Source organism: Cavia porcellus, unplaced genomic scaffold (assembly GCF_034190915.1).
Source record: "Cavia porcellus strain 051 isolate PalLab524CR breed Dunkin Hartley unplaced genomic scaffold, mCavPor4.1 scaffold_12, whole genome shotgun sequence".
In the NCBI taxonomy this organism is placed as follows: Eukaryota; Metazoa; Chordata; class Mammalia; order Rodentia; family Caviidae; genus Cavia; species Cavia porcellus.
This window is the reverse complement of record NW_026947495.1, coordinates 74537161-74564236: the sequence shown is the minus strand read 5'-3', so window position 1 is coordinate 74564236 and position 27076 is coordinate 74537161. Positions and strand designations below refer to the sequence as shown.

At 36.2% G+C, this 27076-nt stretch overlaps 1 protein-coding gene across 1 annotated transcript in view; it reads left to right on the top strand.

The window, feature by feature from the left end:
- Positions 1-27076, top strand: part of Col5a2 (collagen type V alpha 2 chain) — a 134058-nt gene that overhangs the window by 12119 nt on the left and 94863 nt on the right. The window lies entirely within an intron of this gene.

The window sequence follows — 27076 nt, the reverse complement described above, 5'->3', positions numbered from 1 at the left end:
AGATGCTTCCCAAGATGACAAATTCTCTGAGACTATTCCAGAATGGGTAATTGTACATCACCTCTCCCTTCTCTCCTGGCCTGAAATGTCTTCTTTTTCCTACCTTACGTGATTTAAAACAATTAAGCCTGTCTTTTCAAAGACTTCAATAGCAAGTTCCAAGCCACAGTCGATTAAACTTGTGTGCCTGTAAGACAATCAGTAGGATGTGGAAGAGGAAAGAGAGAGAGAGAGAGAGACAGAGAGAGAGAGAGACAGAGAGAGAGAGAGAGACAGACAGAGAGAGAGAGAGAGAGAGAGAGAGAGAAACAGAGAGAGAGAGAGACAGAGAGAGAGACAGAGACAGAGACAGAGACAGAGACAGAGAATGAGAAGCACCATGTGTGAATGAGGGAAGAAGTGTTCTTGGAGAGAACAGTCCCCTGCAGCAGGCAGCTCGGAGAGCCTTAGAGAAATGCACTGAGGTGAGCGTCCATGTTAATTTAGTATGGCTAACCTTGTATGGTATCTTGTGAGATGTATTAGAGAATCTCAAGGAATTTGGCACCTCTCCATTTTTGCTCTTTAACTCTTCTACTTTGTTATTTTGCATTCCCAAAAGGTAGTTATTTTTGAATAAAACATAGAAGTGGCCCTATGACATTCCATACCTACTCTTTTTAGCTAACAACAAATAGGAGTTAGGCTAGTCCATGGTAGGATATCGACTCAGGAGGGAAATATTTTTCAATTCTGGGAAGTTCGTAGACTTTTCAACTATCATCATTTTCCTCTGTTTAGAGCATTATATTCTTAGCATCCCCTGCCTTTAGAACTCTTCTTTTCCATGTACTTTAAATAAGCAGCAAAGTCAGAGCCTTCGAAGTCTCCCTTTTGAGTCCTGACTTCCCCCTTTGGGAACCTCGTAATCTTGAGTGAGTTACTGATCTTCTTTGAGACTCAGTTCCTTTACTTGCATATCAAATTGTGACTAGCTTGCTTGATACTTTACAGACACTGAAGAAATGTGATATTATCGGAACTTTTAAGATGCATTCCCTGTTTGGCTTACTGTAGATTATTTCCTCCATAACAGAAATATTTTTTACAGATCCTTCCCAGTGATGAGGGGAGTTGAGAGGAGGAAGGGCAAGGAACAATGAATCCTAGGCAGGTGGGACTGAATCAGGAAGGAAGTGGAGGAATCAACAACTATAGTGAGTCATAAGCTTTGAAGTGGGAACATCCTGGGATTATTTCTCCGATGGTTTCCTCTTAGGCTAAGTCTGTGTTCAACTCTTGATTATTCACAAAGCAGGTCAGGAAAAGCCTACCAGCAAAAATTCTCAATGTCTTACTTACTGTTGATACTGTAATTTATTTCTCAAACTCAGTGGTCTGTACATTTTTTTAATTTAATGATGCTTTCTTCTCTAAAGAGTTTGGTAATCGCTTGCACATTTGGCTTATGCAGCATCATCTGAGGAAACGGAACTATTCCCAAGGAAGAAAACTTCCATTTACTTTCCTGAGATGTTTACGGATGTCAGGCTGGGCATAGGTGAGCTCTGGGCAGTGTTTCACTGGAGGATGGGATGCATCTCCCTGAAGCAGTCAATGAGGAGCAGGTGGCTGCCTGAGCTCATTTGGCCTCCACTGACCCAACCAGGCAACAGAGCCTGACAGCACTGACCTGAGTCAGAATGGAACAAAGTCCTGACTGTTTGGACACTTCTTAGAAGTATTATGGGCTTCAGCATTCTCTCATGTACAGAACAGGGACAATACTTAACACTTTTGTATCTCATAAATTCAAAAATACAGGGCTTATACTATCTAAAGAAATTCATTGTGCTTTCTGAGGTCCTATATACAGATAGTATTATCTTTTAGCAGGACTTTACTGTGCTGGTCAGTTAGCTGGATGCAAAACACATTTGTTCTTTGAAGTAAATAATGATGCAAATGATCCAAAGAAATATAAGATTGTTCATACAAATGAATGATTTCCTTCAAATTTGAAGGCTTGGATTGAGGAAAGCATAACAGGCAGTATTAAGTCTATCTTTTCAAAGCCTTCTATAGTAAGTTCCAAGTTACAGCTGAGTAAAATCTTGTGTCTGTAGGACAATCAGAAGGATGTGGGAGAAGAGAGAGAGAGAGATAGACAGACAGATCGACAGATAGAGAGACAGAGAGAGAATGAGAAGCACCAAGTGTGAGGGAAGAGGGATAGCTACTTACATAACCACCCTAAGCACTTTCCAAAGCCCCCTAAATAGGAACCAAATAAGAAAAAATAAGAACAGAGACACTGACTTGAAGTTTCACATGAAAGATGGAAAAACAAAACGTGGTTTCTCTAATGTAACTGGACTGCAGTCTCTCTACAAGCAAAAATGTGGCTGGCTGGCAGATGGCTGAGTCCACTATTATTATGACTTCCTTACTCATCCCTTATCAGGAAGCCTGTCTCAAAATAAAGGTTAAGCTCCAAGGGCCTGTTTGTGGCATGATATCTCTTTCTCCAGGGTCAGAAGGTGACTTGGAGCAAGAAGCTTAAACTGGTGACAAATATCCTCAGGCATGCAAGCCAAGTGTTTAGACAAAGGTTCCATGTCTCTTAGGCCTGTCTACTTTCTGGTGTATTTTAAGACTCTATTTGTGCAGAGGAAAACATGCAGTTAAAGAGATGAGAACTTCAACCAAATAGATTGTTGCTTTCCTTCATGAATGAATTGTTGAAATAATTTTAAAGAAAAGTTTCTAAATTAAAATGGGACTAGGGTACAGGAAATCTGCCTTCTAATTGCAACTCTGTCAGGAACTAACTTGGTGATTTTGTGGAAGTGACTTAAAAAATCTCTGAGCCTCAGTTTCTTCCTTTATGAAACTGATGTTTTAGCTAGGGTTGCTTTAAATTCTTAGTCTGGGCTATAGAATATTTACATGAATTTGCTTCACATAGATCAGGTTTGTGTTATAATACAGTGGGGAGTCTCATGTATGCATTTTGGGTACTTGCAGGTATCAGGCAGAATCTCTATGGGTAATGCATCTATGTAAACTGAACTAGACCTTTAAAACTTTGATCTGGGCTTACTATTATTTCCCTAACATTAGTTCATTTAAAGAATACAGCTTTCAATTTATAACCTCATAAGAGGATCTACTTTTCAGATAATCACTCTAAAATGAAATTTCTAGGTAAAAAATGAGATTGTGAATTTTAAAATACAAAATAATCTGATAGCAAATTTATAACCTTCAGATTAATTTTGAATTTTCCACCTAGAAAAAATATAAGTAAACATTTTGTATGTGTAGTATTGTAACTGTAAGACTCACTTTTCTCTACTTTTCTACTGGGGTGATAGGATGTTAGATCTTAACAACATGCTTTCTTGGCCCTATAGTAGATGAATTTATCTTTATACTGAAACACTGCTTACTTTGCCAATAAACTACTCAGTCCACTAAATTCCTATTTTATCTGTAACAATAGCAACAATAATTTACAAGGAGGAGAACGAGGAAAAAGTAGGAGAGAGGAATAATCGATATTATTATTAAATGGTTATGGGCTTTTTGACCTATGGAGAAGATCATGGAATTATTTTATTTACTCTTGATCCTTATTTTATATTTATTCTCAATTTCTTATTTTATTTACAGCAGTATCTATTTGAAGATAGAGAAGTGTTTAGTCTAAATATTTAGAGGTTAGATTTATTTTGCTGGTGTTTCTGGAGCATGGAACTTTTGGGGGGATTTCTTGTCCTCAGGGAAAATGGGGCTCCATTTCTGTGCTTTTTTTCCCTATTTGTTTCTTTCACTAATATATACTGAGTCCTATAAACAGTTTTTTTCTCAAATCCTGCTAGAATTTCATCCAATGATTAAAAATATATTCCCAGCAGTTACACATGTCTAGTTCAAGTGCATGAGATATTCAGGTTAGAAGTATGATGAGATTAACAAAGAAAAACCACTTCCAAATGCTTACATCTGGGTTCCATCTGAGATATTTGGAGTGGGGGCATGGGCCTGCCAGATTGCAGCTTAGTGGTTGTCTTAAAAAACTGTCCAATAACTTATTCTTTGGAACACACACCCCATTCTATCCTCACAATCCATTATGAAAGTGTCAGTGATATTAGACTCTATGTTAGGTGATTCTTGAAAATTTGACTTCTTAAGAAGTGATGCTCAGATCTGAGCTGACCAGTGATTTAAACTTGTGTTTCTCTACAAAGGAGAGTATCACAGCCAGGCAGCCTGGGGGTGGGAGGGACCTACTTCCCTTGTTCATTTATTCAAGTTCATAAACACGGATTCAGTGCCTACTGTTTATCTTGCATTGTTCTGCATGATACAGCAATAAATTTCCGTATTTAACACTTGTCTCGCAGGAGCCAATCATCTAGTCGGGGTGAGACAAATAAAAAAGGGTGATTGGCTGTGATCCCTGCTGTGGTGGACGGGACAGATGACCCCAGGCAGCACTGGAATCACGCCAGTATCACGTCTTGCCTGGAGGGTGAAGGGCTGGGCTGGGAGCTGGGAGGATCTCAGCAGCAAGCAGCCCCTGACCGCAGGCCTTCCTGGGGATCACCTCTAGCGTTTCCCCTTCCTGGATTCCAGTCTCTCCTTCGTGTTCTTGATGACGACTGCTGTGCAGCCTCTTCCATACCTCTGGGACAACCCCAGGCACATTTGTTCTCTTCTCTCCAAAACACAGCCCTTCCCTTCTGTACACTATTCATGTGTACTTTTGTACACATTTAATGGCTCCTTTCACTGATGGTTTGCCATTGAGTTTCACTTACTGTGCTGTAAATGTGATTGACTCTCAGTGCTACTTTATGATTCTTCAGAGAAAAGACTCTCTCAAACCGGAAGACCATAAAACAGGTACACAGGAAATGTGTGTCACTCACATTTCAAATTTCTCTTATGCTGAGCGTCCAAAACCATTGCCTTCTGTTAACTGTCAAATTGTTGCCTAATTATATTACTCAGCCTTGCCTATGTTTGTTTATATGTAGCTACAAACTTAACAGTGGGAAACTGGCTATTATACAGGTTAGCTGTATTTAGTGTCTTTTTTCTAAAGCATCATAAAGAATCATAGTTTCAGTATTATTATTATTTGGGTACCCAGAATTGAACTCAGGACAATGGCTTACCAGTCAGGCACTTGTGCCTCTGAACTAGATCCCTGGCCACTTATATTTCATTATTAAACAAGAGGAAAGGAGTAAAGGCAGAGATAATAGGAGGGGAAGGAGGCAGGTGTAGGATCACAATATGTTATATGCATGTATGAAAATGCCACTGAAACCTGATGTTTTATAGAATTAACAAGCACTAGCCAAAACATATTGAAAAAAATCATATTTCATAGTACACTAATTGGCTAAGGGAGAAAGTTAATTTTATAGCTTTTTATTTTATTTTTAAATTTAATTTAAGTGCTATGTAATAATCCCTATGAATGTGGTAGTCTACCTATGATGGTTTAATAAACGTATAGATCATTTAATTAAGTTAAAGAGAGCTACCCTTTTGAGTATTAATCCTTTCCTTTTGGTAAAACATTCAAAATAATTTCTCCTGGCTTTTTGAGACATAGAATGTAAGATGACTCTTCATAGTCACCCTACTGTGAAATATCACACCAGTTATTTCTACCTAACTGAAACTTATTACCAATTGTTTAACATTTCTCCATCCTTCCCCATTTTATTTATAGAGATTCCAGTCAGGATTTAGGGACCCATAGATGATTCTCATCCTATCTCATATATCAGAAATCTCTAGTGAGAATAATAGACATGTAAATAATAACTATACCACAGCATAACACATACCATGAGCATCAATGGCATAGAAGGAATTTCCAACTCACCCGAGAGCATGGGTTACTTTCCTGCAGGAGATGGACCCAGAGTTTAAATGATGGATGCCCAGCAACCTTAGAAATGAGACAGAGAGAGGAGTAAGAGGGTCTCATGGACAGGATTTTGTTGATACAGAAAGGAAAGAAGATGCAGATTGACTGGGATGTTGCAAAGCACAATATTCGGTGTGAAGTCAGAAAGGCTAGGCTCAAGGAGATTTTAATTAAGTCTTTAGATGTAGTTTCAGGCAGGGAATAGGAGTAGGAGGTTGTGAAAATTCACGTATCAACTATTTTTATTTCATCAATTATTTTAATGCATCAGCTGCATTATATTATGTATACTGGGATTCTTCCCAGTGCTAAATATTTTACCCTATTGCACCTTTTATTCTAATAACATGTAAAAGCAATTTCTCTTTGATGAGAATGCTGTTTAAATAGACAGCTACTCAAAATGCTTTTGCATTCTGACATTTAATGTTTCTTTGTCCAACTGAGCTGTGTGCTATCTCTTTTCCTAAGTCAGCTTTGCCCTTCCATCAGTCTTAACTTACTTTGAAAAAGGTCAGATATTACTGAATCACAGCGACAAAGAGGATTTCCCTGGCAAAGAGGGTTTTCTGTGATGGCCAGTGCTTTCTATTCTGTTGACTTTTATATTGTTTTTTCTGACTCAATAGATAATATTAGACTGTATGTAAGTAACACTATACAACTTGTAAAGCATATCTTTCACTATGCATATATATTTTCAGTTTTTTGAAATGACCACCCAATTTGTAATTTACACAACCAAAAATTTACTTACAATGAAATCAGTGACCTTATAAGCTAGAATCAGCATAATAAAGAAAACAAATACCTTATGACAGGCAGTATCCAAAAATGACTTTAGGAAAGAAAAAATATGCTTGTTTCAGTGATCAGCAAGATACTCTTAATTATTAATTTCCTACCTTAGTTTACTAAATTAATTGTATAATGTATAATGTATATTTCATTATATATTGTATATTGTATAATGTAATTATATATTACATTATACAATTAATGTAATAACCATTGACTAGATACTTATTCAGTGTTTCTTGATCTCTGAATTCTAGATGCTGTGTTAGACATTGTAATTAAACATTTTAGAAGTGGTTTCAATATGAAACATAGGACTATCTATAGATTTCTGCAAAGAGAATTGATGGGTATATAACTGAGACCATGCGTGCCCACCAGCTTAAACAAAGATACATCTGAACCAAACACTTTCTGCAGAAAGATCTCTCATAAGACTGTTTGCTTGCTAAGAAAATATTTTTCTTCCTGCCATAATGATGTTTTTGATTAATATCTGTTCACATTTTCATGAAGGTAGCTATAAATGAGTGAAAAATTTAAGAAATGTTTACCAGGTTTTGTGACTGCCGTCTATTAGCACCATTGTTTGTTGGTAACAAATATTTTTCTGATTTTTGTTCACCAAAAAAAGAATTTTGGTGCACTTTACATATATTATTAATAAATTAAGAAGTAGAATACAGTGCTCTGAAGTTTCTGATCTTGGAAAGTGGCTGTGGAGAAGGCTATATAAGTGCTCTTATATTGAGATAAGGACCTTAAAGAGACATAGTCCACAGGAAGGTTCTTAGCCCATTGAAGGCACTGCCCTGGGGGAAGAATGAGATAGTTCTTGCAAAAGTGAGTTGCTATAAGGCCTCGCCTGATTCCAGATATTTTCTCTGTGTTCACATCTTAAGATGTAATTTCTCATTCACATAAGGGACCCTACTACTGCTGTCTGCCATGGGTCTGCACTAGGCTGTTTGGACTTTCAACGTTCAAAACTGTGAAGTAAACTTTTTTTCTTCATAAAGCTTGCTTGTCTCAGGTATTTTGTGATAGTAATGCAAAATGAACTGATGCAAGCATTGAACAAAAGATGTTAACCTTTTTAGAGATGTCTTGAGTCAGTTCATGGAAGGGGAAAGCCTGCTGGAGACGTTAGGAAGTGAGTAAATGTTTTAGATAGAATGCAGGCAGTAAAATGCAGTGTGGTGGAAGCCATGGGAGGGTTCTTAGATGAGATCAATTATTCCTGTTTCCCCAAGATCCAACAAATGATGATGTATGGAAAGGACTGGGTCCAGCTTTGTGGAATTTCTTGATGTCCCTTGGGAAAATGATTGCCAGTAAACTAAAGTAAAATTTCCAAGAATTAGACTTCATATATAATCTAATGCATTGGGTTTCTAAAAGTAAGTTTGTATAATGCCATTTAGGTAATGTGTTTGTCTAAAATTCTACTCAGCTAATTTCTTTTAGCTTTGTATTATTTCCCATCATATTTAAATATTGATTAAATTAAGAGTGATCTTAATACTTACCTGAAGTGTTTTCACTGTGATAGTGTATTTTAGTGTTTGGAAATGTCTGCAGGGCAAGTAAGGCATTGTGCCTTTAGGCAAAGGACTATGACCAGTGGATTTGATAAACATTGCATAAAATTTTTGGCTTGATATTTAATCTGCACATGATAATGACACAAGAATGCACAAATTTCTTTAAGTTACTCAATAAAATTATTGCTATGCAGTCAGTCAAAATTCTGTTGGTTGTATTACTGTTTATAACTCATCTACTAATTAATAGTTTATCTAAAAACTTTGACTTTATAATTTAAATTCTGCAAATAGCTATTGGAAATGTACAATGTTCCAGGAATTGTGCTAGGCTATTCAGGGATACCAAGGCATAGATATGGAGTTCCTATGTGTGTTTAATTTATAGGAGAGGGAGGGAGGAGGAGGGAGCAGAAGAAGGAGCGAGGAAGAGGGAATGAGAGAGAGAGGTATTTAAAACTTAGTGGCTATAAAAATTATTTCCCTACTGAAGTCCGGGTAAATATATATCTATATATTATGAGATTTAAAATAATCTGTTATTCCAGTGAGTTCAATGATGGTAAAACTATTAAGTTGTTTCTTCAAACCAAGACATACCAGAGGAAACAGAGCATTTTGACCAAACCCTTGGCAAAGTTTTATTTCAAACAAGAAAACAAGAATACCACAAATGTTAAGTTCCAATGAAAAGTTAACTCATGCTTTCTTTCTTTCATCCAAAGCACATTACACTCCAGCCTCCCTTTCACTAGTCCATGTGAAAAACACTGACGTAGATAGTAGTGTGACTCTCCTCTGTCCAGGCAAGTTTGCATAAGTCGCGCAAATCATCACCTCCTCTAGAGGACAGGAGAATTGTATCTTTGTGATTATTGTTGAAGATGTCTTTATGTAGATGTGTTTAGCACATCCTGTTAATGACTGTTTTAGATTTATCTGTTTCAGTCTTTGTTTTTACTTTTGCTTTGAGTTAAACTTCCAACTGTATACTTGTACAACCTTTATTATACTTGAACAAATATTTAAAAGTATGGATTTGTACAATTTTAACTTTTAAAATGATTTAATAGTTTTAGCACTGGTCATGTTTTGAACTTAATATGTCTCACAAAGTTCATGTAGAGTATTTCTTATAAATTATCTCTCACAGTTAAAAGCAGTTTTATTAAACCATACAGAATGTTTAAATACCTGCTTGAGTAGCCTGAGTGCTGCCTGTTGTAGACATGTGTGAAAATGTAGACGGCCAGTTAGAACTATTACATACTCATATTACTAGTTGCCAGAACTACATCTTGTTTTGTTAGTAGATATTATTTTTAGCTACCATAGCAACTAATCTTCAGTCATATTTCCACTATTTCACTACAAAGTATTAGAGTAATTATATAGACCATGTGCTTATTATATTCCTCTGTATCTATTAATGCCAACTTTTGCTACATATTTTATAATTTTCACAAGATAATATAAAAAAAAACCCTGAAAGGATAATGTAATTTTACATTATGGATTTAATGAAATTTATTCTTAACTAAATATTCAGCACAAAATCATATTTGAGAAATACAAGTGTGTTTTGGATATGCAAAATCACCCTTTATATTGAAGCATCAATTTGTGATAACATTTTCTTATGTAAGCCTACATTTATTATTGCATAGCTCCAACATAGCAGGATAAAACTACTTTAAATTAGTTTATGAGGATGAGATTATCAATATACATCAAGAACTTGAGCACATTTGAAACTTTCAAGTTTTGAAAAGGTTTTGTATGTAAGGAAAATGCATGTAAAAGACGAATTTAGTATGTTGGTTTGTTATTAACTAAAAAATGAATTATAATTTTATATGCATTTATTTTTATATCCTGTAAGCCTTAGCCTACAGTCTATGTTTCCCTAACAAAGAATATTAAAATTTGTTTATGCAACAAATATTTATTTATTACATGCATTGTGACAGACACAGTTTATGGCCTGGGTAATAAGCACCATTAGCATACAGAATTTCAGTTCTACCCCGGGCTCTGAATGGCAAGCTCAGGCCCACGTTTTCCTCTCTTTGTCCTGGGATGAAGTGTGCCTGTATATTACTGTTTCTTGTCTGTGAAGCAGACTTTGAAGCAAAAAGATTAACCTGGATTACCTGCAGAGCCAGTGAAATAATAAAAGAGAAGAGAGGCTGAAGAGGTGCAGTCAGGAAGTGGGAAGTTAAGCAGACATCAGGGTCAGAAAGAGAGACGATAACAATGTACTCCTGCATTTGGATATTAAGGGCTCATTGTTCAAAGAATGCAAGTGGAAAAGGCAAAGAAGTGAATTATCCGCAATCAGCAAGCAAATCCCATCTGGGAACCAGCACCATGTGCAGGCTGTAGGACTGGAGCAGACAGACCCCAGCCCCTTCCAGCATGGAGGCTGGCAAACAAGAAGCACTAACGACCCCCCAGCGCCATCCACGCCATAAAAGACAGGCTTATCTGGAGAAAAGCAGGCTGTGCTGATAGCCATGGAGGTGAAAAGCAATTGGATGCCTGTGGTGCTTTGGTGTTTCACTAACATTGCAGGTCTAGGGCCTGTGGTCTGATCAAAGGTTCAGAGGGTATCAGTATGCATTGTGGCATTTAGGGAGGAATCTCCTTTTGAGGGTTGCAGCCATTGTTGATTCCCTATGGCACTGTTTTGGAAGTCCTATGTCTCTCCGTTGTTTTGATGGGTTGGGTTTTATTTTCTTTTGTTTTGTTTGGTTATGCTGATGGCAAGGGCAGCTATTTCAAAGATAGCAGCATATATTATGGTGGCAATTTGGATTTACTGTAGGCTTGTTTTGAAGTCCTGTATTGCACTCATTGTTTTGTTTTATTGTGTCTATTCTGTTCTGTTTGATTTTTTACTGTGCCTGAAGTTATCTGCAGTTATTTTGAAGACATAGAAAGGCATGATGGTAACTACTGTATATTTTGCAATGCTCTGAAGTCCTGTATCTCTGGTTTGTTTTGATTGGTTTTATTCTGTTTTATCATCTTTAAAATAAAAAAAAAAAGTGAGGAGTTTAAAAAAAGAAGTGAATTATCCCCAAAAGTCTCCCACTGGGCTGTGGCTCTGTGAACACCTTAGTTGTAGCCCAGTAAAATCCATTTCGTATGTCTGACCTCCAGAAGGACGACTAATACATTCAAATTGTTCATAAGCTAGTGAATTTGTAGTGACTTGTCTCAAGAGCAGCAGGAAATCAAACCAACCATATCAAAGTGGATGAGGAAATTCTAAGATAGAAACAAAGAGAAGGATGTGTGAGATGGACAGGCCTGGGGTTCCCGTCGTTAAGGCTGAAATAGAAGCATGAACCAAAGAATATACATACTGTCTCTAATGAGTGGAAAAGGAAAGGAAATGAATTCTCCATTAATCTTTCCAGATGGAAGGCTAATTTGGTTTAGCCATGTGAAATCCATTTTGGATTTCTGACCTCTCCAACTATAAGATCTTTTTATTTTACTTTATTTTATTTTATCTTTTTATCAGTACTGGGAATCAAACTCACGACCGCCTGCTTGCAAGGCAGGTGCTTATGCCACTGAGCTAAATCCCAGCCTCTCTGACTATAAGATCTTTTGTTGTTTCTAAGTTACTAAATTTGTAGCAGTTTGTTATTGCAACAATTTGGACCTAATATAGTGATTAGACAATAAATAACAAACTACACACTTGTATTTTTAAAGAAAAGATACATTCAGATCAGAAGTGACATAAAACAGGTAGAAATGGGTAAGAGTTTGGAACTGTGCTGTCCAACATAATATCCAAAAACACAAGCTGTCATTTAAGTTTAAATTAATTAAAATCTAAGTGCTATGGGTATACATGGTGACCACTGTATTGGGCCATCATCACAAAACACTGTCTTGGCAGTGCGGGTTTGGAGAGTGGCATGGTTACAGCTGAGCGATTCTTCTGTCTGTGCGATTATTGGAGTGTGAAGAGGGAATCACGGACGTGAAAGGCTAAAAGAAAGGTATTCCGGGGTGAAGGAGCAATACATGTAGCAGGCGTGTGTTCTAGATAAGATGCACAGATGATCCATGAGCATTTTAAAGTCCTCTACAGTGTTTCAAGATTATGATTTTTTAAAGTACTCATAACTCGCCACTCATTCATTCATTTACTGACAGTCTAACTTTGTGTCAGTTTAGGCTGTGTAAAGTATGTACAAAAGTGGGTATACACAAAGCCCAAGCTTGTGGAACTCACCGTCTGTTAGAATTCTCCTTGGAAATGTGATGACTCCTTTTGATGGTTTCAGAGGCTACTGATTCTGCAGCTGCACCGCAGTCCACATCAGGGTAGATGATGAGGGAGAGGGAACTGGCCAGGTTGTGCTACCCAGGGCTGGCCATTTGTGCAGTACCAGTGACAGCTGTCTGGGGGTGGTGTTGACTGACTCAGGTCCCACATCAGTGGAGATGAAAGAAGCACAGAAGGACTCATCAACTGCGGCTTCCCTAACAGATACACAGCCTCTTATTCACTTTAAACTCTGCCAGTAAGTCTTGAGCTAGTAACTTTATCTTGATAAGTATATTTCTGTTTTTGTTGCTGTTATGCATTTGTTTTATTGTGTTTGTAATGTATATTAATGTTATTGGCTTTCATCTATCATATCCAGAGCATACAAAATAGAGTTTCTGGAATTTTTGTTACCTTTGAGGAATCTGGGAGAGAGAGAGGGAGAGAGAAGAGAGAAGAGAGAGAGAGAGAGAGAGAGAGAGAGAGAGAGAGAGAGAGAGAGAGAGAGAGAGAGCACGAGAGAGAGCGCGAGCATGTGTGCTTTTGGTACACTTTATCATTTGCCTTTTATCTTTTAGAACATGACACTTCAGTGTAGTACCACATCGCCTTGTAATGTGTTATTATTAATGTGGTGAAAGGTGCCATAGTTTACAGTGAGTTGTAGTTTTCCATAGTTAGGGAATGTTCCAAATGTCCCCTGGGATCTCAGGGGTTCTACATGGGAACTACCCTTCAAGGCAAATGGGTCTTAGCAGTGAAAGTGATGGAGGATGCTTGCCAGATCTTCTGGTGCTCGTTTTTGGCAACTATCACAGAAACCTGAAATGTGTTGTCAGAACAACAAATGGATGTGAAGAACTGTACTAAGCAGGGTGAGACACATAAGCAAAGCAAGCAGAATCCAGAGTGTATTGATTCAGGGAAGACAGTGGAGCCCAGATAGCAAAATCTGGAGCCCACTGATTGCATATGAAAGCAGGTCTTCTTCTGCAGTAGGATGTGCATCCAAACTTCTTACTGCCATGCACCACACTTACTTTTTCCTATACTTCTTTCACTATCTTTCTTGTAATTATTGGTGCCAACACGCTAATCATAACAACTGTGTCTGGCTAATATGTTTGTTAGATCTTATGAGTTTAGTGAAATATGCATAATTAGAATCAAGCAAATTTCCCTTCAAATTTTGAGTTCATTATTGATAGCCAGGCAGTCCTGACTAAGTTAACCTCTGAATAGTCTGCAAAATGGAGTCTAAGATATCTTTGCTGAAGGCTTTTGTGACAATCAAATAGAATAAAGTCTGTGAAATACATGCATGGGTGAAATTGTTCTTTGAACTGATCCCCTTCAACCATCCTCTCAAATTAATGTTATGTTTTTGTCCATGAGGAAAGAACACATTTTAGAAGATATCTCACCATTGAATGCTGGCAGAATCACTGATTATAGGGAATTTTAGACAGGCTGACTTTCTTGAGATTTTAGAGTAGTTTGTTATAGGCAATGAGGTCTTCAACTCAGGCACTATAATGGGATAGTTGTTTTAAAAGATGAAAAAATTCCATCCTTGATTGACTATATTCTTTCTCACATTGAATAATATCTATGGTGTTTCTTTCACCCCAATACATCAAGCCCATATATTGAACTGCAGACTATTGATTGCTACCCCAAAGTTGTTCCAATGAGAAGCACTATGCTTCATTTGCCTCCACATCTCAGTGAGCTCTCAGTGATCTTTATTCTTAAATAATTTTATTTTCTCTCTTCCCTGAACTGTGCTCTCCACTTCAGTTCATTTCTGAAAGATTTTTCCTCCAGTCTTTGTGCTAAGCCTGGTCTTGTGCCAGAAAAATCCAAGCTCTTCCATAAGGCCAGCATCTGCAGAAGTTGAAACGTAAAGACTTAATTCATGCTCAAAGTGTTTTCCTGAGGGATGCAGCAACAGGAGCCAGGATAACAGGAAGGCATCCCTATGAGGATGGACTCAGTCCACTGCTGAACACCTGGCTGTGGTCCAGAGTCCAGAATTTGCTAGGGAAGCATGTGAGGTCAATATTCTAAGTTGAGCAACGTGGTGAGTTGGCTTTTCTTCCACTTCGCCTTACCACATTGGCTGTTGATATTTATTTCAACAACACAAGTTCTTTAAGAAACATCATGGGTTCAATTCAGAAGTTTGGAATCCTGGAACCCACAAGGTGTTGACCCTTACCAGTGACTGTACTTGGAGTTAGACACTATTAGCTAAAATCCTAGCACTTTCATCCATTGATTTAGTGACCTTGCATTTTAAATCATATCTATAACCACAGGTTCTATGTCTACAGCATATAATGCAGAAGATGAGGGAAGAGGGCAGAAAGGAAAGGGAAAGAAATTTTTTAAAAAACAGAATTCAAGGAAAAATGGACTTTTGTCCATAGAACTTTTGTAAATGAGGAGAAAAAGAAGGTTTGGAAGGAAGGAAGGGAGCAAGGACCAAAAAAAAAAATTAATATGTGTTTATGCATATACAAATCCTCCATGATGAATGTGATGAATGTGAGCATTATGTACGGCAAACGTGTGACTAAGAAGAAAAAAAGAAAGAATACCCTCTTTTCAGTTCTGCTCTGGGACTTTGAAATATTTTGCATTGTACTGTAATTTAAAAATTACAAAAAAATAATGTAGAGGGGGTTTTAAATGTATGAAAGGATTATCTTTGTGCAGGTTGAGATAAGTGGAAAGTAAATGAAATTTGTTTCTTATAGTTTGGACAGGTTTTGGTAACACCATGTGTCAGGGAGCACAAGAAGCAGGTTGAGTGTGGCTTCAGGATAATCCAGGATGGGTTTATTGAATTCCACTACAATCTTATGCTGCTCTGCCCTGTGTTTATGCAAAAATTTTGTAACATACCATGTGGATTTTTCCATCCAAGAGCTTTTCAACAGTTGGACCCAACTGAAAACACAATGCACTTCCCTTGAAGTAATAAATTTTTATATCTGGAAATAACCCAGCAGAGGCTTTAGTCTCTTATGGATACTATAGAGAGAATTCCTAAGAAACTGGACTAAATGGCCTCTTGTTTTCTTCTGAAGCTCTGTGTAAATGAATTTAGTGTTTGAGGAATCAAAGATAAGTTGCCTAAGTTCATTCCAGGATAAATGCCTGAGACAAATGCCCAATGAATATAAGGGAATGGTTATTATATACAGAATTTTTTTTTTATCTTTCAAGGATTTTTCTTAAACTGAGCTGAAGAAATCTGAGCCTCACTTATACTGATTTTCTTATAAGATAAAAAGTAATGGTAACCTGGAGAGACCCTGGTGTTTAATACTAGTATTTTATTCTTTCAGAACTCTTGGAGGACTTTAACACTTGCGTTTAAAAAAAAAATTGTGCCCAAAGGAATACTAGTTGGCTAAATTTATGTAAAATTATTTCTAATGCACTGTGTTCCAAAAGCTTTTATGTTGATGTGATAGAACAAGCCCTACAATTAGAACGAAGTCTGCTTGGTTTGTGTGTTTTGTTGCTTGTCATCCAAGTGACTTCTGGAGATGATTTGTTGCCTGTGAAGCCATCTTTGAAGTACAGTTGCAGTATAGGAAACAATCTCAACTCTTTAGTGGCTGAACAATTGGCTGCATTCAGTTGAACTTGTGGACTGGGAGCTGCTAGTGATTCCTGAAGGCGCACACATTGTTAAGCACGGAGGAATGCTTCCCAGTGAGGATTGAGGGCTGCTTTTCCATATTGATCTCATGCATAATTACACAAATTAAAGCAGACTGTAACAACTCGGACTACACAAAGAAGTTTTAACCCCTTGCTTGGCATTAAGCTTGAAATTGTGTAGCCATATAGCACATACATCATGTTCGAAAAGCGTATGTTTAATCTCCTAGTTAGACTTTAAACGAAAGGTTCTATTTTAATAAACGTTACTGTTCAGTTATTGCTTTTAGAAGAAATTGGCTAAAAAAAGAAGAATGCCAATATAGACAGCCAGAGTTGTTTTCCTGGAGATTGATGACTTGATGATAGAAATTTCTAATGGTAGGCTTCCAAATTGTCCTGAGACCACTAAACAATTCAAAAAAGAAAACGTAAGTGTAAAATTTAGAGCTCAAATCACGGAAAAGATCAGCTATGTTTTATTGTGCTTTTAGTTTCTCCAATTCTGCTTTATAATAACATTTTAATATGTGAGGGGTTTAATAATGTGGTAAACTAATGTTTTTACTTAATGTATTCTCAAGACCTCTGCAAATGCAATTGTCTTCTGTGTTTATTAAAAAGATGATACTTTCAGAATTTAATGCAATTTAGACCCAATATTAAAGATATTTGTCCATAATTTTTAAGTTTATAGAAGAATCAAAATTTTTAATTAGTCAAATATTAATGTTTCAAGGTTACTAACCAGCAAGTATTGTATTTATTTTACCTTCTAAAACAATCTTTTAAGTTTGTAGAAATTTAGTTTTCACTGTCTTTTCAAGTATTTCCTGGAGCAACATATAAAATGAAATTGTGGGAAAATTTTCACCTAAAATTCATCAGAAGTTTCCTTTTTTTTGGTGATAAGAATGTGGCGGCCTTGACTGGAGAAATAACATTTTCCATTTTCCAGAACTTTCATGGAGTACAATCAGTATTTCTTACGAAAGACCATGTCAGAATTAAAATGACCAATCATAGTGTTCAGAAATTTGTTCATTGAAGGCCATAGTCTACATAAATTAACAATTTATGTGTGGGACTAAGTTTGTGTGATGAAGCTTCTTCATGAAATGAAGACTTGACAGTATATGGTCGTTAGAATATGTGGGGCCAGCAGCTTTTAAAGACACTCTCCAATACCTGCATACTTTTCATAGCATTGCCTGATTTAGCTAAATCTTTTTGATTGCTACAAAATTTCATTATTTTTGACACCATGTTAGAGAATAATCCAGATTCGTTATTTGTTTCCAACATTGTAACATTCTGTTATGATGCTGTTTCCTTCTTAATCCTATTTGTACGTATTTCAAGTCTTACTTTATGTCCTTTATGGTTTTATGGAGCTCATGGATCTGCTACATTTGATTTGTCTTTGCACCCTAGACACACTGATCTTCTCCATGGATGCATCTGAAGTCCTTACCTTTTATCGAGTCTGTGACTGTGTTTTGCTGGACTCTTTGTACCCCCATGTGGGGCCCTCACGTAGAAAGCGTCTTTTCCTCTTCTCTTTCCATTCTTCCTTGAATATCCTTATCACGGGACTTGCTGTGGTCCTGCAGTATTGGCAGGCATGGAAACAGAGTTCAAGGTTAAAAAAAAATCTCTTTCATATGATCTGAAGGTCTAGAGAATTCTTGGGGCATTGTTGTTTTCTAGAGAGGTGGTAGTACTCCAATTGCTGGAAAGACCAGTGCTTGTTATCTCCAGCACAAGAAAGAATTTTGGGGTCTCTACTCATTTCCTGACTCTAAACCAAGATCTTAGCATTCTCTCTCTCTCTCTCTCTCTCTCTCTCTCTCTCTCTCTCTCTCTCTCTCTGTCTTTCTCTCTCTCTGTCTCTCTCTCTGTCTCTCTCTCTCTTTCTCTCTTGTATCAGTCCTCGAACTCATGATGTCGCACTTGCCAAGCAGCTGCTTGTGCTGCTGAGTTAAACCACTGCCTTAAGCCGCAATCTTATGCACGCCAAAACATCTTCCTAAATCCTATGGTGGCTAAATATTGAAAGCAGTTTGGGTCTGAGTTTTACAAATACCTTTTGAATATATAAACTGTTGCCATCAGTTCTCTCCTATTCAGATGTACACAACTTGAGTCCACCAGATTGTTTGGAATGGAAGCAAGTCTCAGATTTCTGTGATTTGCACTGGATTCTGTGTTTATGATGGGAATGGTGTTGACAATTTGTCTTTTCTGATTTGGTCAGTTTGTTCCTGATAGGTTATAGTTATTGGCTCATTGTTTAATATTGCACCCATAAACTGTTTTGTAATTTTTGAGTACATGCTATACTGTTTCCAGTGTTTGTGTCAAATTTCCAAATAAGTAAAACAATGCAATTTGAGAAACTGTCTAATACTTATGTCTTGCCTACTTCAGTGCAATATATATATATATTGACATTGTCAGCTGACTACACCAAACCAGGAAAGAACTAACCATTCTTTGGTATTTGCTAAATATACTCCACATTTTCTGTTTATTCTTCCTTTTGATCCCATAGTAGGATATCTTTTTCCTCTTGAAATTTTAAAAGATCTTTTCATTACCAACTTTGAAGTTCCTTATAAGACAGATTCACAAATTATTTTTATTTTCTGCCTACTTTCTAGCTCAATCTGAGTTGTCACATTTTGAAGGCTTGTCTTTTTCCCCTTGACTTGGCAAGTTTTCCACTTTATGCTAATTTCTCTCCATGAGGGCAATTTTTACTGTAACAGTTTGCTGTGAAAGCATTTTTTCTTCTTGCATCTGGCTTGTTTTTATGATTCATGACAAAAAATTCATCTTGGATTTCTAATGGTGTGTTTTAAAATAGACTCCAGGCCTTCTGTGGTTTATATTAAACTATTCCTTTTTACTTCTTTAAACATAATGGCCACATTTTCTTATGCTCTCTTACCTAACATAAAGATTATTTTATGTAGCATTTCTTCTTTTGCCAAGTGAAGGGCCTACTTGCTGGGAATAGAGAGTGGACAAGGATGGACATCTGTGACATGGCCGGTAACAGTCCCTCCTCACATCTATCTAGTACTAAAAACCTGGCTTTAGCAAACCGATGACTGTAATTTCCTTTATTCTCGCATTTGAATGTGCAATCTACCTGCCTATGAGCGGATGATAATAAAAGTCCACATTATTCTTAATTTTTTCAAATCTTTTCTCTTTCTTGATACAGTTACATTACATTACATTACATTGCATTACATTACATTACATTACATTTAACTTCTTTAGCTTTAGAAGGTTCCCTCTCACAGAAAGCAGAATAAGGTTCATATTCTTTGGTAAAACAATCAAGCCCTTTCATTATTGGGGTTTTAATGATCATGTCCTCATTTACTTCCCACATGAACAGTTTCTTCTCTTTTGCAGTGGAGTTCCTCATAAGTGATATTGTTTCAGATTTTTCAGGAATACTCTTCCCTTCATCCATTCAAATCTCATCAAGATGTTTTCACTGTAATAAAGACACTAGCTCCAGGCCCGTTATCATATTAAGTGCATGTGATTTCCCCCTAACCCATGTCCTTGCCCTCTATGTAATTCTACTGTCATGTTCTGTGAGAGTCCAGAATTGAACATGCCTCACCCATGTTAACAAGACGTCCATGCATACCAAGTCATCGAGTATTTAAGAAATTAACTCACGTTGTGGGGGTCTAAGAAAGAGTTACTACAAAGAGTCAATCATTTTAAAGGATTTTTGGCTCTATTTTTCCTCTCCCCATCTCTTCATCTCTTTTTATGGGATCAAATCTTAAGTTCCTCCTAACAATAATTTTTAAGGTCCCATAGTGATGCAGGTAACAGTAGATACGCATTATATAGGAGGGAAGTTGCAGATAGTTTATTCATAAAAATTTTAATTTATTATATGATGAAATTAGCAGAACATAGTTGTAAATTATTTGCTTTGAATCTTCAGTTTGACTGAATATCTTCCTGTGTGCTCTCATAGGTTCCTGTATGCTTCCATTCCTACACATCCTCATGCATTAAAATTTCTCATTAAATGTAATTGAGTAATGTTTATTATCATTAAATATTAAGATTTATTATTTGTGGATTTTCTGTATTAGCTCTCAAAGGGGGCAATGCCTTATTTCACTTTGCATTCATGGTGTTAAGCATAGCACCTGTGCACAATACGCTTATTGTATCTGTATTCAGCACATACGTGTGTGTGTGTGTGTGTGTGTAAATGGTTTTTATACTATCAGCTTAGTTTCATTAATTCAGTGAACTCTAGTATATTCATTTTCATTGTGATATTTTATTTAAATAGAAATTTCAATCAATACTCCCTTGAATACATGTACAAACATAAACCAGGAAAAGATGCTCAAAGAATAAACTATTCTTAAATCCTGATATGGTTGTTCACATTATTTTGCTCACTTGTTATGATTTTTACAGGACTTTGCCAGATTGCTAATCCTTTCTAAATATGAAAACCCTTACAGCCTTTCACATCACCTCTTAGCCCAGAGCCTGAGGTAAGGGTGTTTTATAAAAGCACCAAAAGCTCCTTGACTCTTCTAGGGATTGAGAAAGTACCAGGCAGCGCTCTGACAGCATTTTGGGTTGTGAACCAGGTCAACTCAGCTTTCTATGAGGCTTACAGAAAGGCTTACAGAAACTTACAGAAAGGCTATTCAGAAAGGACCATCATAGTAAGAGGAAAATTGCGTGCTAATGTATTCCAGGAGATGATGAAATCTCTTATCTTATTAATTTGGCAGTGGCGAGTTCCTCTTCTGTAGAATGTAATTTCCTTTCTAGAAGATATGAGGCATCTGTTCCCACTCAGAACCAAATGGAGACTGTCTCCTCTGTGTTAGCAAGTCTGGCCTGCTTAGCGCTCTACTCTACTTACCGCTCAGGATATTCTATTTCCACAGACCGGTTAGTGCATCTGGTATTCCACATTATTTGGTGGAATCATAAACACTGACCATCTGCCTAAATTTATTAGGTATAAGAAATTCTGAAAATGCTTGTATATACCTATACATGCACACATACCCATACATTGAGGGGATTAATGGCAATGTATCCTTTACTGAGATAAATCCAAAACAATTTAAAGATTCACCACAGTTTCCATTTATACTCTGAAGACATATAAATATCATACAGTTATGCTTGATCCCATTTTCTATGTATTGAATGGTTACAAAAAGTTGTTTTGTAATTTACTGTGCGCTTATGAAGATACAATGTATCGTTAGGAAAACACAATCCAGCTTTCCAGTTCAAAATTTATAATGAACAAGCACTGATTGTTTCCTTAACCTTTCCTTTGAGAAGATTTTTACTCAAAAGTAACATTGTTGCTCTGGTAACTAGCTAAAACTAGACAAACTCCCAACCATCTACTTGCTTACTGAGATTCTTATTTTTCCTATGTATCAAGCCGTATCGTTTTTATTTTTTTTTTTCTTTCTCCATGTTTTGATTTCTTGAGCTGTTAGGAAAACTCTCAAGTACTTTGGCATTTGCTGTTTTCAGAGCCTCAAGAGTCTTGCATCATAGCAGCGTGGTTTCTTGCAGGGAAGAATGCTTTGCGTGTCCACACCCCTTTGCATAGACATCTGGTTTGCAGATGATAAATACAAGCATTAGGTCGCTATCCCCTCTTAAAGATCTGAGAAACAGATTGGAACTCAAATGCTGCCCCAGTGATCCTCCGTCTATTAATCTTCATTACTCTGTCAAGTTCTTTATGAATTTGGTTCTGCACTGATTTATTTTTTAAAGAAGAAACACACATTCTACCTGTAGTATCCCATATGTGGGACATTTTCCTCAGTGTCCTCATTCTTTTCTAAAGTCCAGCTCTATCTCACTCCATTTTCAAAGGACCAGTTAAAGACCCACTTCCTGTCTAGTTTTTTTTTTTAAGTTAGTCTAAGCCCCATGCACCTCTTTCATTACCTGAAACACTTTCCATCACACCACATAAAGGTGTGTATTTGTTTAAATGTTTCATGCGTGTGCTTGACTCTCCAATCAAGAATGTAAGCTATTTAGTAGCAGAAAGATGTCTGTTTTGTTTTGTAGTCTGGTAAAAGGGATTCTGTGGATGTCCAAGGCCAACTGCCACTTAGTTTAAAACATTGTATGGTAGTAGAGTAGAAAGAAATCTTGGTATTGAAAAGAGAAAGAGTGAATAATTCAGGTAAAAATACAGAGAAATTTCTCATTGATCGTACGTGGGCATAAATCTGGAGAAAAGTGCTTTGGAAATTAAAAGATGTAATAGTGTATAAATAATGCAATAATGATATAATTCTCTCATGGATGTATTTTTATGATAATATTATTGCATATTAATAATAGCTATTAATTTGAGACTGCCATTTATTGAATGGCTAATAAATGTACTCATTTATTCAGCCTTTGTACAGTACATTCATACAAATAAAGTACATAGTGCTAAAGTGGCATTAACAATACATTCTCAGTACGGGTTTCAAGTGTTACTTTTATAGGATCTTGTGATTTTCTCTAACTGTTAATTACTGACACCATCTCTTTTACCTTATTTTGCCCGATATAATTCACCTGCTTAATTTTATAATCAAGTTTATAACAAGGATCAAAGTCCAAAAGTTAAGCCTCATCAAACTATGAAAACATGATTTTCATGGTATTAATAACATTAAAACTTATAGAAAAAAAATGTTGAGCACATGCCTGTAATCCCAGAACTGGGGAGGCAGAGGTGGAGGATCACAGTGAAATTGAGGTCAGCCTGGATTGCATAGTGAGACCCTGTATCAGAAAAAAAACAACAAAAGAACAACAACAAAACTTGGATACACACATGCACAAAAAAAATCTACGTTCTGAAATTCTGTGATTCATGAGATTACAGGAGACTATTTCTCTGAGTATATGGGATTAGTTATTAATGGTGCATAAAATAATCTCAGGAAGTGTACATTGTACTATATGTTCTATATTTATATATTTATAGTAAGGAATGTTATGTAGCTGACTACATATGAGGTTATTTGGAATTAAAGTTTAAAATGGAAAATTGAACTTAAAATACGAAAAACAAACGATGGTAAGATATACATGGGTATGAAAAATTTATAGCTATGGTGAGCAAGTTCAGTGTCAAAAATATTGATTTATAGTATATCTGTCATAAATGTGAAGCATTTGTCATAGAATAAGAAACAAGGATTCTGGAAAACCGTGGATATTAATATATATATATATGTATAAGTAAATTAGAAAAAAATTTATAAATATTTTTGATTATCATTTTTTTGTCTTTTTCCTTTTTATCAGTACCAGGGATTGAACTTTTTGTTTATAATTAATTTTAACCATAACCTTAAAATAAATAGTTTGAACTTAAATATTTTATAATAGGCTATATGCATTTCACTTATGCCTATGAAGTCAGTGCAGTCTTTGCAATATTTACATAGAATAGGGAAAAATCTAGCTTGTAAATACATAAAATTTATATTATCCCTTAGAATTGATATAGTAAATTCCAGAAAGGAATTTAAGAGTATCTGTGAAATGACTTTCTATAGCACATCTCAATATTTTTCATAGTTTGATGAGGCTTAACTTTTGGACTTTGATCGTTGTTATAAACTTGATTATAAAATTAAGCAGGTGAATTATATCGGACAAAATAAGGTAAAAGAGATGACGTCAGTAATAAACTCTATAATGTGCTTGATCTAATTAATTGAACAGTTAGCTTTCTCTGTAGGTCAGAATACATCTGAAGAATCCAGAGAAACTTAGGCAATGCCTTCCACTCTTTTGCTGTCTTTGGTAGAATTGAGGGGAAGTTAGGAGATGAGAGTGGACCAACTTCGAAGCTTGCATTTGTATGTGAGCCCTGAGGCCACATATTTTATTCAGTGAGAGATCTTCACGCAGAGATGCAAACAAATCATCCCAGTCAGATGTGTGTTCCGCTGTGTATCCGTTACCTAATCTTTGCTTAAAGAAATAGGAAGAACACATTCTTCTGTACTCACATAGGAAAATCTCTGAAAGTGGACTCTTCACTGACTGGGAAATCATTTGCCTCTACAAACCCTAAACCCTTTGCTTGAAAAATGGCAAAATAGGAAAATAATCTCTACTTCCAATACTTAGAAACATTTACTGGATAGTATCTGAAAACTGCCTTGTATAAACAGTTTATGTATGGACTGTACGGCTATTTTCGGGACCCAGAGTGTCTCAATTCACCAAGTTTTCATTGATCCATTGTTATGTTTCCAGCTCAGCTTTAACTTGGCCTCCGTATACTAGACCATTTGGAATCCTTAACTTGTGTGCCGTTTCCCACCTCTGCCTGTCAAGGCCTGCCGTACTTCCCAGAAAACCTGACTGGCAGCACTCATCTTTTAAAGGACAAACATATGGCTATTTACAGTTCTCTTTAATAAAGTAATGCGGATTAAACATGGAAATAGTTTTAAATCCCAAGTGGGCAACATAGACCTTTTAGTACATTTAAAAACAGAATATTCAAAATTGAATTAACTAACAAGGAATATTTGTGTAGTGCTTCATAGTAAAATGCTGCATGTAATTTATCTCATTTTAATTTGAGGTAAGAGTTACTAAATTTATTTTTAAGAAACAGAAGAACTAAATCATAGAAAAATAAATAACTTACTTAAATTCTTCCTGATGGTAAGGACTCCAGTTGGAATTTTGGTAACAGAAACTGTTTATTGTAATATAATTAAAACTCTACAGTGAGAATACTGCTTCATACAGAAGAAGGGAGGAAGTATTGGGATATTGGAGACAGCAAGATCTGATTAGTGCACTCTACATTGTGAGTAATGATACACTTCCCCATTCTTTTCCTTTTCTGTATATGTATCACACACGTTTGTATACACACATTTTCTGTATTCTTTTCAATAGTTCTGTAAGAGCACAGTGTTATTGCTATGTTTAGTTTCTGTTCCATAATCATAACTTTGCTGTATCATGAAGTACTAAATAGGCTACAGGTTAAAAACATATTGCAAGACAGGTGTGGTGGCTCACGTCTGTAAGCCCAGGACTCGGGGAGGCTGAGACAGGAGGATCATTGCAAGTTCGAGACCAGCCTGGGCTACAAAGTGAGTTCAAGGCCAGCCAGAATTGCATAGAGACCCTGTCTCAAAAAAGACAAAAAACAAACAAACAAACAAACAAACAAACACCTGTATTGCAGTTCAAGATGTTTTTAAACCTAAAACAGAATAAATAAAAGGAAAGAAAAGGGCTTTGCCATGAGACTCAGAGTGCTCAGCTCTGGGGCCCTGGCCACATTCTTTTCTTTTTGTTTTTAACTAAGTTTTATTATACATTTTAGGTATACATAACTATCACCCTCATCATAGGAAATTGGTATCTGTACATGATGGGTCTTAATTATTCTTTTTTCTCATTCCCCTACACTCCCTTCAACCCCTCTTCCCCTCCTTATTTACAAAAGTTTGGTTTCCATGTTTTCTTTCTTTTTAAAATTTTTTCCTTTCCTTCCTTTCTCCCTCCCTTTTGAGCAATTTCTTCCTATTTCACAGCATGTGTTGCACATTTTGGCCCTTATTCACATTTTATTTTTCTCACATCAAGGAGATAATTTAATACTTGCACATGTGTATTTGACTTATTTCACTGAAGAGTATGGTCTCAAGGTCTATGCATTTAGCTAGCGATGTCTTGGCTTTATGCTTCTTTATGGTTGAGTAGTACACCACTGTATAAAAAGCTCTTATCTTCCTTATCCATTCATTGATTGATGGGCATTTGGGATGTTTCCAAGATTTAGTCATGACAAAGTATGCTGTTATAAACATCAGTGTGCATATGTTGCTGTGTTATGATGTTTTTTTATCCTTTTGGGATGATACTCAGAAGGGGAATAGCTGGGTCAAATGGAACCACTGATTTTAGTTTTCTGAGGAATCTGTACACTTCACTGATTTTCTCAGTAGCTGCACCAGTGTACACTCCTACCAACAGTGGAGAAGTGTCCCTTTTTCCCCACTGCTCTTCCAGCATTTGCTATTGGTGCATTTCATGATAAAAGTGATTCTTTCTGGAGTGAGATGGAATCTCAGCATGCTTTAAATTTGCATCTCTCAAATGACCAGTGATATTGAACATTTTTTTCATGTATATGTTTTTCATTTCTGTTTCTTCTCCTGAGAAGTGTCTATTCATTTCAGATGTACTGAATTTAAATTTAAATTTGGGGAGTCTGATTGTTTTGATTTCTTTATATATTGTAAATATTGTATTTACAATATTTTTATGTATTATATATTGTATACATTATAAATATTAGTCCTTTGTCTTAGGAAAAGCTGGAAAAAATTTTTTCCCACTCTGTGGGTTTTCTCTTCAGTCTGTTGTTGATTTCTTTGGTTGTGAAAAAGCTTTTTAGTAACATGATATCCCAGCTACTAATTCTTTGTAATATTTCCTGTGTGATTAGGGTTTTGTTCATAAAGTCTTTGCCATATCTATGTCTTCAAGAGTTCTACCTATTTTTTCTTACAGAAGATTTAGTATTTCTGTTTTAATATTTAGATATTTGATCCATTTTGATTTTAGTTTGGTGTATGGTAGGAGATACGTGTCTAGTTTTAGTCTTCAACATGTGGAAAGCCAGTGTTACCATCACCATTTATTCAAGAAGCTGTCTTTCTTCCAGTGATGATATTTGGCCCCTTTGTTGAAGATAAGTTGGCTGAGTGTTTTGGAGTTTCTTCTACA